Source organism: Nylanderia fulva, unplaced genomic scaffold (assembly GCF_048542155.1).
Source record: "Nylanderia fulva isolate GAGA-0341 unplaced genomic scaffold, ASM4854215v1 Scaffold41, whole genome shotgun sequence".
NCBI classification, from domain to species: domain Eukaryota; kingdom Metazoa; phylum Arthropoda; class Insecta; order Hymenoptera; family Formicidae; genus Nylanderia; species Nylanderia fulva.
The window spans coordinates 1,471,709-1,484,614 of NW_028190488.1; the positions used below are offsets into that span (position 1 = coordinate 1,471,709).

The 12,906-nt window shown below is 32.6% G+C and overlaps 1 protein-coding gene across 2 annotated transcripts in view; it reads right to left on the reverse strand.

Moving 5' to 3' along the window:
* Trpgamma (Transient receptor potential cation channel gamma) overlaps positions 1-12,906 on the reverse strand; it is a 79,907-nt gene that overhangs the window by 31,242 nt on the left and 35,759 nt on the right. For both annotated transcript variants that reach the window (XM_029314216.2, XM_029314217.2), the window contains exon 2: positions 12,136-12,178. The gene's annotated coding sequence lies outside the window, so the exon portion shown is untranslated. The remainder of the gene's footprint in view (positions 1-12,135; positions 12,179-12,906) is intronic.

Here is a 12,906-nt window from a genome sequence, read left to right on the forward strand (position 1 = left end):
TTTTTTTAGCTCTCGATAATGACTATCCACAGATTGCGAATACGTCGTAGAATCGAGGGAGATAATATTTTTTCTCGACTATCCTTCTCAGACGGATGAAATATCACCGTGAGATCTGCGAAGTAGACAGATTCGCAAAGGAGACAAGAAAAAATAACAAAAAAGGTATGAGAAAATTAGTTGAATGGGAACGCGGCAAGCAAGAATAAACAGATGGCAGCTTAAATATAAGGGGCTTTTACGAGACGACGTTCTTCATCCCTTCCGATATATATACCTCCGAGGTTGAAAAAAGAAGTGACGAGGTGTAACGCGACACTGTGAGTAGCACGATCTCTCGAAAGCTTTACTAAAAGAAAAGCTTTCGCAAAAGAATTTCTCGCGCTCGGCTATGAATTTACGCGCGCGACACTTTATCAAGGTTACTGCGGTAATGTTATGCGGATATGCAGGGTGTTTAAAAACAAAGCACCAGAAGACGCGACTACACAGAGATAATAGTAAGTTTTTACATTTTTAACTTTCTCTAGTATTTTTACGGATTTATTCTATTTAACCACACTCTCTTTTTTATCCTTTAGTATCTTTTGATATATTGATGAAAGTGATATATTTTTTCATGCTGGAAGGTTAGAAGAAAAATTGCAAATAAACACTCGACTTTATTGTTAGTTTTCTAAATATTATGTTGGGGGGCTCGCGATAAAAATATGATAAAAAATGTAAATAATAATATTTATCAACAATTGTGTTTCTCGTACATCTATTGCCATCAGAATCTCTCCGCAATATCCTTTTCAAAATATCGTATATGCGAAAAATATAATGATAATTTAATAAATAAAAAATTTAAATGTTGTAGCTTTCAAAAAATAAATTTATAATCTTCATATTTCATTTCTAACACATATTTTTGTATTTCTTCTTGTTATATATATATATATACGTTTCTATATGTTTCAATAAGTAATAATAAAAATATAATGTACATTTAGCTAGTCTCTGAATAATAGAAAAAAGTAATATGCATAAATATGCTTCTTTCTGTTCTCACATTACTGTAATAAATTAATCAAGTAATTATAATGTATTATACGCGTACTTACATTAAAAAATAATTGATGTAATTTAAGCTGTTAAGTCGATTTTTTGCAACATATTTATATCATAAATCATATTCAAATGAATAAAACGCGATTGAGATGAGAAAAGTGTGGAATATATTCGATTATATTCGATTTTATTGCACTAATATTATTTTATTATATAAACGTTAATCGAATATATTCCACACTTTTTCTCATCTCAATCGCGTTTTATTTAGCATCGCTGTAAAACACACATTGTCAGCGGAAATCCACAAAGACATTCGTCGATATCGCATCACGAAAGTTCTATCGCGCGTCCGCATCATACGATATGTGTTCATTCAAAATTGAAATCCTGCCAAGCTGCGAGCTTCAGCACGTTCTGTCATTTTATGGAGTATCCCTGATTCCGCGATAACCATTCATACTCATTCGTATAAGCCCCGTGCTCTTGTATCTCTTTCTTTCTCTCTTTAGTTTAAAACTATTTAGTTATAACTCTGATTTTAGTTTATAAAAGAAGTTTATGCTCGTTAAATTTAGACAATTCTTTCTTATCGTGTACAAAGGTGTACGTTGAAAATTATTAGATGACGCATATTTATACATATTTTTTAAGAAAATTATTCTGTAAAACAAAAGCATATATTCTTACTACAATAAATAATGATAAAAAGCGAGACGCGCATTATTAGCTTTTATTATGCTGTCACAAGCAGAAATTGCATAATAATTTACGCGATACTTTTCTGAAATATGAGATTGAGATGTACAATATAGTATTACGCAAAAAATCAAGGTTAAGCGTATTAATCATATAGATTATAGATGTATGAGAAACTGTCGATGTGTTTGCTTTCCTTATATTGATAAATCACGGTATAGACAAAATTAATAGAATATATTATACTTTCTACGTAACAGCATTCAATTTATTGAAGGCGTTGCCGTAACGGGAATTTCAATGAGGAAGAAGATGAGAGCCTTTCCTGGGTGACTCATTTGTAAATCAAACCAAAAATCGATATTTATTTAATAAATCAAACTGCGTCAAGCGATTTATTTTGTAAAACATTCGAGAAAGAAAAATAACAAGAAGAAGAAAGAGAAATGGGGAAAGAGAGAAAGAAAATGCAATCCTTGACTTGCATTTATATTAAAAAATAAATCGTTTTCAACAACTTGAAAAAGTTATATAATATTTTGACATTTCTCATATTTTTGCCAATCTAAATAAAATATATATAATATATATATATATATATATATATATATATAATCATTTTTTAAATGTTTTATGATGTTTGAAGTTGTGGCATTGAACTGAATAGACGCACATAAAGTTTCCTCCTTGCATCGGACCCTCTATATCGCGTTATTAATTTCTATTGTGAAATCTCTTTCGCATACGCTGCGTTTATAGATTGTACAAGCGAAAATTAAAATTCCGCCCGCTATAAAGTGCAGCGTAATATAGCACGTGCCGACACAAAGCGCGTTTTAAGTGAATCGACGCGGTAATCGAAAAGAGTATAAAGACTATGAATATACGCGCGGTCTTTGATCTTTCGCACCTCAGCGCGATATTTCGTGCGCCCTGATTCGCCATAATATAACGAGCGAATGAGAAAATTGAAAATATTGCCAGCCTGTGTAAAGTGGATGTAGCTTCACGATAGACGAATGCAATTTATTGTTCTCGCTGAATAACGAGCCCCCATTCGTATTCCATGCGAGCAATCTTCTCCTTATCTCCCTTGTTTTCCCATCAAACTTAGATGATAAAAATACTATATTTATTTTGTAGGAAAAAATTGATTATATATACTCGCTGGAAAAAATCTTATCTCGAAAAATTCATCATTTTCGAAAAGATGGCTCTCGATCGAATCGTAGTTAAGGCCTGATTAATTTCAATTTATAATACACCGCAAAATAACTTATCTCTTTTATACGCCCGAAAAAAAGCGGCATAATTAATGACCCACCTAGTAGCCTCAAGAGGAACGTGTGCCGCATGGAAACAGACGAATTTAATTTCGACGGTCGAACGAAGCCGTTTATCCCACTGTTTTCTACCCCTTCTCTCTCCCATTACTGACCTCTCTAATTTTTGCTCTCCCTACGATGACCCGATTGCTTTCGGCATCGACCGAGAAATAGGTCGTTCGACAAAGAGAGCATGGGAAGGGCGAAGCTGTTCTAGCTTGTGCTAAAAAGATGGGGGACACGAATGCCGCAGAGAATTCCGTCGGGTTACGAATTTTAAATCCGATCGTTCTGTTAGGCGCGCACGGATGACATATCGCATCGCGTGTCCGAGACACGAGGGTGATAAAGCCTGACAGATTTTTCTGACGCCACTTCCATCCGGCATCGTCGGATTGTGGATCGGACAAATCTTGATCACGAAAAACTTGTGCCGAATAACTTTTGCGCGCGAAATCACTTTTTTGTCAATGTTACACGTGACAATTTGAAAAATGTGCGAATTAAAAATAAGGCGATTACGTTCCGTTATTTTTCGAGAAGATTGCCAAATTTATTACTAACAATAAGTTACAGTTAAAATTTATTTTCTATTTTTTCTCAAAAATGAAAATGAAAAGTAATCAAGAATATGTTTTTAAAAAGATTAAATCGGGGTGAGCGCAGAGCAATATCAATAAAAAATCAGTTTTCATAGAAAAAATATAAACTATTTTCAGTTTTACTTATATGCACATTGAAAAGTTATATTTCCTGCTTTATCTTGATCTATTTCGATAATAAATTACTCGATACATAATTCTGTAACAAATATGTTGTCTTTTCATAACGACTTTACTAAACTTTATGAACTTTAATGAATATATCTCAGAATAAAGGAAGCTAACTTATACTCCACTATTTTATTACTCTTGATATATCATCCTTATTCACTTTTGTTTTCCTCTCTCTTTTCAAATATTACTTAGCTGCTGCGCAGAATTTATGCTTATTTCCGAGATAGTACTCCAAAAGAAGAGGCAGGATAGTGAAAGAGGATGATAAGAAATTATGAACGAGTTGCAATGATCACTCGCGTACAGTAGGTGACAATTTATCGCGTCATAACTATCTGAGTTGCTTTAAAGGAATAAATGCCATCCCCCGGAATTCCACGGCGAGCAGGAGTTTCTCACTCGAAATGATCGCAGGCGCAAACCCCGACGCGTCCGTCGTTCTCTTTTCACATGACTAGATTCCTCGTGATCCCGCACAGGCGGGAAAATAAAAAAATTATGAGAAATTCCACGCTGACTCTTGTGGTTCGTGTCACTTTTTCTCTTTATTTTTCTGTCTCTCTTTTTCTCTCGACGAAACTTAATTTTGTTTGTCTCGACCAAAACGTCGACTGCTTTCGTTTGCATTTTCCGCGAATCGCTTAATGTCAAGCCATTGCGACATAATGATTTGCAACGAGGAAACGTAGCTGTTTCATTCACAATAGAGAAAATTACAGTAATGAAATAGAAGAAAATTATAGCAAGAAATAACACATTCGAAATATATGAGAATAATATATATCTGCGTTATTACTCACGTCAGACTGAATACGAAATAATTTAGAATTCTAAATTGTAATTTTTATATGTGCATACACTGCATACTTAATAAATTATAACAAGAATAATATTATTTCAGTTACGCAAGTTTGAATCAATTCACATACAATTTATTCACTCGTCGTTCCAAATATAACATTTCTCTTCGCCGTGTACGATAGATAATCTGTATCGAAAATATATATAAGAAATAGGTATTCCATGGTTTCACTTCGTTGATAAAGATATCGAGAGATGTTTCTTTGAAGACATCACTATATTCATCAGTTTATCCATTTCCGGCAGAGGCTACGAAATCCCAACACTTAACACACTTACAGAAGGACGATTTTCTTTTCCCAGATATGCAAAGCCTTTGCCAATCGCGGAATAATCTTATTCTCTCGGGAAAAGCGTACTTTCAAATTTCTTTGACCGATATTACTACTCAATTTAAATTCGAAGAAAGAAAGTCCGCTTGAAAATTTTCAAGAGAAAATAATAACAAATAATAACGATCGATAGATTGGTCTCTATATAAGGATTTTTTTTATTCACTGAAACAGCACGATAAATAATTAGCACAATAAACATTTCCGCATAATCCTACGCGGCGCATCGATTAGCTCCCTTTTAAATGGATCCTTTTCTTTCCGTAGGCTAATTATGCGGATTCACTTATGGTACAGGAGCGCCGGAATAAATGGACATCGTCCGTCAACTGCGACTTGCAACGGATGTTCCTCACATATGTACGCGCTGAATGTAGACATTCGTCTGGCGAGAAGCCAAAGTCATGAAACGTCCTTTGTCCGTTCACCGAGAGATATTCAAGCAGGCTTGAACGCAGCAGGAAGGCGGCGCTTCGTCTGATCCCAGTCGGTCTTCCACTACTGCGCTTTATGTGCATTATTTTCTTGCCTTGCGTCAAAGATCTCTGCATCGCTCTGTGCGCTTAATGGCGGTTTGCGGAGAGTGATCTCTCTGACTTTTACGTGAATCAAGAAGTAATTAAACATCAGAGAAATTAAAACAATCGTTTTCTCTCTCCTTCTTCGTCGCTTTTTATAATAATAATTTTAAAGCGCTGATGTTGATTTTGTTAATTTTATTTTTATAATTGTACTTTATCTTTATATATATATATATACTTTAATTATGTATATATTCTTTATGATTATATTAATTAATATGTTTTTATGTAAAGTTTTTTATTATTATATAGAAATAATTTAATAAGATTGAAAAATATTGGGTTCGCAATTTTACTTCTGTTAAATTTTCGATCAAAATATTCTATACTTTTTTATTTGATATCATCATGTAATTTATGAGAACTCTTGATAATAAAATAAAAGTTTGTCACACGGCACAGCTGGATGCAGCTCGTACCTGCTGTTCGTAATGAACATCGATGCGTAAATGAACATGGGTCATTAGTGCGTATAATGAAAATGATTAACGGCGATCGAGGGAAATTATGCAGGAATTATCCTTATGTATTGGCAATATTCATAAGTGCACATTTAGAGATACTCTATCTTTTACATTATAAATTAAATATAAAAAAAAGTTAGATATCATCACATTTTAATGTCATAAAGAAAAATCGATTAAAATTTATGTGTAACAATGTTGTTATAAATCTTTAAGTGTTCAACACTGTTAAAATATGTATATTTTTATATTAAAAGTTATAGATATTATTTCGAATTATGTGATGTAATTAATGGAAACTAGAAAAATAGAGAATTAATAGAATTGATAAAAGATGAAACTTTCATCGGTTATCCATAAAGACATTATGAGATTGCTCAATGAGCTCGAAAATCGAGAGCTGTCTGATATGACGGTAATTCTATCGTAACAGCATGATCTCGCAATAGTCTCTACGCAATAGTCATCCCATCAGGAATGCCAATAGAGAATGACAAACGAGAACTATAATCGTGAATTATCCGGCAATTTATAATCGTTTGTACATGTAACGTTGAATTGTTGAACTTGCTAATGATAATAATAATAATTGTAGAAATAAACCAATGCGATAATTGCTATGATCAACAATTTGAATTATTCGTGCGATTATTTGTCAATTATTACGAATGCAATTTTCGACATAATTATTTTAATTTAATGTGATTTGATTGACAAATTTGTCAACAGAGAATCAGTTCTGATCGATTTAAAATTCCTACAAAAATTCTATATAAGTTAAATATAAGTTCAGAAAACGTGCTAATAGAAGCCTCCCTCGTTTCTTCAAATTTAAATTAAACAAAATATTCGAATTAAATAAAAAAGATATTAAAACATGTCTTTTACGCTTAGTTCTTATTGGCCCATTTCTTACCTTTTATGTATTAGCATAAAATTTGAAATTTTGCGAAATTTGGTATTTTAAACATTTGAATAGTTCACAATTCTTCGATTCTCCGCCAACACCTGCGATGTGACACATATATAATCGAATCGAATATTGATTATTATATTTTCCCCTACAATTTAAAATTTACATGTTTTTAATCATAATGATGAAAGATTAATTAATTTTTCTGAAGTAAAAGTGTTTATTCACGTCTAAATAAGAATTTACCAACGATTCATGTTTTTTTGTTATACGTGAACTTTTCCAATTAAAATGGCGCATGTAAAAATAGCAGATCCGATTATCTCGTTAACTCGCAAGTGAGATAGAACTCGATTTGATCCATGTTCAATTTATCATACAATTTATCGTCGTGACACGTGACGCGTGTTATATATAAAATATAAAGAGACATTTCTCTGTTGTTATTTGTCCTACTTTCCATATCTAGCCTATGGTATAAAAACAATACTTGACAATTCTTCGATAGATTTATCTTTTAAGTTAAAGGGGCCAAAACATAATAGAGAGAACGGAAGCGCGACATCGATGACGTTGCAGTTCATGCTGGAAACTTGCTTCTCCGAATTATGGCCAACCCCGTACGCGGTTAAGCTAATGGCGAAATCGCGTTATGTCGAAAAGGGGACATCGAGAAGCAATGGCAGCATCAATTTCAGGATTATACGCGGTAGTCAGATCACTGCGGGAAGAACGCGTCCATCATCGTCTGATGTATCGCGGACCGTATCTACTTGCGACGCGTTTAGCTTTTAAGAAACGACCAGAGTTTGCACTCCTGATAACTTGCAGAATTTACTGCGACATTTTGTACGATTTTTTACACACTATCACATATAGGTCAGTACAAACTAAATAGCTGTTGCTTTTATTCGTTAAATAAATAATAAAGGAATATAAATCTTCATAACTCTGTATAATTATTATGTTGGGTATAAATATATTTTTTAAATATATATTGTAAATATTATATATATATTGTATATTGTGTAAAATAAATTCTTAAAAAATAATACATAAATATGCAGAATTTTTAAATAAAACTGTAATATTTTCTAAGTAAAGAAAACATTAAATGACTGAATACTGTTGGATAAAAATATAAAAATATGATTTTTTTAAATAATAGTCAAACCTTAATTTGTGTGACCTATATTAATTACAGCTTTAATTGACATTTAATGTCTAGAAATAAACCATTCTGAGAAAATCGAGAAAAAGGAGATCGATAACGAGTGACAACGACAATAAATTTTCGACACAGCAGGAATTTGGAAACGCGATCGCGACACAGATATTCTTTGTTCTGAAATAATACCGATCGAAAAAAGTGCATTAGCCGCGATGGAAATGATAGGTCGCAGGCGAACGGAGAATCGAACATGACCGACTAAATTTTGATCACTAGAAATCCGATAGCCGGATATCTTCCTTTTTCTGAACCGTCGAGTCAGTTTCCTATTACAACCCCGTTGATGGACCAGAGGAAAAAATTTCGGGAGATAATGCGCGGGCTAATGTTCGAAGATATCAGGAATTTCTCGCGCGAATCAAGGAAATGTGTATTGGAAAAAGTAGATTCTATAGTTTGCGTAACTTTTCCAACAGACTTTTCTATCTCGTATTGTGTGACAAGAAAAGCCATAATTGTATTTTTGTAGAATAAGTTTATCGAGGCGTAAACTTATATATATTCAAAGAAGATCATTACGCGTTATAATCATCCGTCTTTCCTTCATTTTTCTTGCGCCGAGTCTTTTTTCAGAGATAGGGAGTCGCGATGCTGCATTAATAACGTGATGTTTTATGCCGAGAGCTATAAGATAAGATATAGCCAAGTTAATCTTTCAAATTCTTACAATATGGTGAAAGCACTATATCACTATTTGTGAAATTTACGAGCGGCATTATTGATGTATTCTTCAAAAATTTATATTTTGTTTGTATATAACGAGTCTGCAACAAAACTAATTAATTAACTTTAATAAGTTTTGACAATTCAGCTTCGCAAAAAAAAAAAATATTTTTATTGGCAAAAATCCGCGCAATTAATCGTACAATTAGGACTTTAATTGCTGTACATGACGTTACAGTTAGTGTTCCTGACATTCACCGGGATCAATTGTATTTGCGTATCGTGAATGCGCAACATCCCTGTGAGCACAGCAGTTCCCGTAATATCGGTGCCGTGTTATCCTTACTAACATGGTCACCCGGTATGCAAAATAGCAATTCACATAGTACTACGTAAACAGTCACCGAATACCGGTCAGGGCGTGATCTTTGGGCTTGTTTGTCCGAATGTTCGCTCCCTGATCCTTCACCAAGAACAAATTAGAAGTCAGCCTCGGGTCACAATTAAGGCCGTGGCTTTCAACACAAACGAGCAGGTCTATTCGGAAGCTGGTCACATGATTTAGTATCATATCGCAAATTCAATATTTCAGAATTCTATTCAAGATTCAATCTGCGCGGATCTGTTTTTACAATATAATTATGAACTCTCATTGAATTTATCATCTTTTTCTCGATCGTGATATTTACATAATCTCATATACATTCTGTTAAACTGTATTGAATAATAATTCATTGTTTCAGGTGAAACGATGCTTTATAATTTAACGATTATTTATAAAATTATAATTTATTTCTCTAATTTAATAAATTTTAATAATTATCTGAATAATGTTTTAATATTCTATTAATTTTTATTAATAAATTATTTATACAATTGCAATCATTACTTTAATTTAAACATTTTTCTTCAATTATCCTTATTATTTCCTTCATCTAATTATTCTAATTAATTAATTTTGTAATTGCATCTTTTATTATTTTTCCACGAAAATTCTTACATCAGAAAAACTGCGCATTTTTTCTCTTCATAATTAAATAATATAATTATAAATTTTATTCTCCATAATTTAATATATTTTTTACAAAAACTTTCATTTATTTATGTTATAAAGAATCTATTACGTGAAAATAATAAAAACTTTATTGTTTGGATATAATTCTTGCAAAAACTTTTAATCAGTGTTTTTGCAAGAATTTCTTCGCCTAGTTGTCTTACGCGTCCCTTTCTACTCAGTTTTCACTACGTCGCCTCCAATACGTGTTGACGTTTCTGACAGAATATCAGAAATATAATGGGGGACTGCTAGGATACGAGGCAAATGATGCGTGAATAACGAGGACGGTATCGTGGTTGAACGAACCATTGTCAGCTATCGAAGCGCGAATATCCAACGGTTGTATATACGGAGAAATTCTTCAGTAAAGCACATCAAAATTAATAATGTCAATATAATAGTTGAGTCTTGAGACAAGTCTTGAAACTACAGATAATGATTTTGAAAAAAGACAAAAGAATTAAAACAACGCGCAATCGCGGAAATAAAGCGTGGTAATTATCTTCGAACGAATGCTGCATTGTGGAATTTTTTCCGAGTTCTAGACGTGAAAACGATAAAGAAAGATTTTAATAAACGCGCGCGCGTAACAAGATTCCCTAAAATATTTCTCGTCGATATTTTTTCGTCGAATCTTGAAAGTAATTCAAACGCTCGATACCGCTTCATAAATATTTTCGTAAGACGTGGCGGCTATTTCTCCCGTCTATCCATGCATGAATGATCGTTCATCGTGATCAACGTACGCGCAAAACACAACTGGGTGCGTTCAAAGTTCCTTGGCTAGGGTGAATAAGAATATTGAACCTTCGATGCGTTAAAGGCGATTTATTATGCGAGAATCTCTCTCGTCGAGACAAAAATATCGAGAATTTTTGCCAGCCGTTATGGAACTTCGTTCAGCGCATTCGCTGCGCGGCGAACGTAAAATTTATGGAGATTGATCATGCGCCAATTAATACCGTAATAATTCTGGAATATGCATGTCGCGCTGCTTTAATTCTACGCTCTGGTTATTTGCAATACATAAAAGTGCCGGATGTTATTTCTCGTCTAAGTACATTATACTAATTATATTTCCCTGGTAGAAATTGCCTTGCCGGTGCCACGACACTTGCTAGCACCATGCAAGTTTGCCACACTACAGCCTTATCTAAAAGAACTGGAAAAATACATATCAGGGCCATCCTTGCGCCTGATATATAAATGACGTGGTATTCATTATAAAGTTAAATGGCCGCAAGTCTGGATTTGACCAGACTTCTAATGCGGCCCATATTTGCGCCACGTCAATTGCTGTCAAGATTTTTATTGATTTTCACATGTAATTTATATCTTTTGTCATACATATATCTCTTGTTTTTTGGATCCTTTCCTTTGCCTGGATTTTTTGCATGCAGGGAAATTGTTAAACGAGTATTTAGACGTCTACACAGAAATTTGTGCGCATATACCATATATAAATATATTGTTAAACGGAACTCTTCCGGGCCTTGTTTATTAACAAATAAATTTTTTTCTGTCGTAAATAATCTAAAAGTAAGTAACCATACTCATAATTTTTGGCACCAAACACAGAGACGACTGTAATAAATTGTTAAACGAGTATTTAGACGTCTACGCAGAAATTTGTGCGCATATATATAAATATATTGTTAAACGGAACTCTTCCGGGCCTTGTTTATTAACAAATAAATTTTTTTCTGTCGTAAATAATCTAAAAGTAAGTAACCATACTCATAATTTTTGGCACCAAACACAGAGACGACTGTAATAATAACTACAATTTTATCGAACATTAGAGACTTTAAGAAATTGGTCGAGAATAAGAAAAATTATACAAGAGAACAATTGTTATAACTTATATTTTTTATATGTATTACTATGTTATTGCAATTATATATAATATTAATTATATTATATATAGTCTCAAAGACGCGTAACACTTTATTAAAATTTATTTTTTCGTTATATTTTCTATTTTCTCGTACTACTATCATTGTCAGAAAATGCATTTAAATTCATTTTATATTTTGTTTAATTTTATGATAATGAGAAGGTATGAATTTACATATAATAAAATCTTTGAAAAGAAGCTTGAAACAATAGAAAACATGATAATTATATGAAATTAGTCAGAAAAATCAATAGAAAGCATTGTTTATTCTACCTATACTCACCGATCTCCGGTATGTTCCTGTCATGATCGCCCTCGGCTGAAAACTGAAACAGAAAAATATTATATATGATCAAACACACATATATTAATTGACATTATCATATATTTTAATGATGTAGAAAACTCATATAAAATAGAATATACGATGTAGAAAATTTAACCTTAGACAAAATAAAAAATTGTATCATATAACATTGCACGTATAATTCATAATATTTCTTTCGCATTCGTTCTATATGTAGTGCAGTTTCACTTCCGCAGTATAAAATCATTACTTATCGTCCAACGTTCTGGCAATGATGCAAAATCGCTGATAAAATATGGCATACCGCTGTTTTTCCAGAAATCTAACAAATATTGTTACTTTTGCTTTCTTATCTAACAGAGACAAAAGTAAACCGATCTATATTCTGTAACTTTTAAGAAAAACTTTCGCTTTGATATGTTTATAAAAAAAGCATTATTTGTCTTTTCTGAACACGCCATATATTCTGTAAAACAAAAGTTCTCCGTGAAAGTTATAAAGTGCACAGGATAATGTAACGCATAGATCGGTTTACTGTCGTGTCTGTCAGGTAGAGAAATAAAAGTAACAATAGTTGTTAGATTCTTGAGAAAGCAACGGTATCATACATTTTACTAGCGATTTTGTATTATTGCTAGAATGTTGAATTTTTTTTTTTTTTACTAAATTTTGCCGAAATTGAAAGCATTCTTTTCGGGTGACATTTTGCTATCTATCCCACTATTATCCTAAGTAAACTTTATTTGA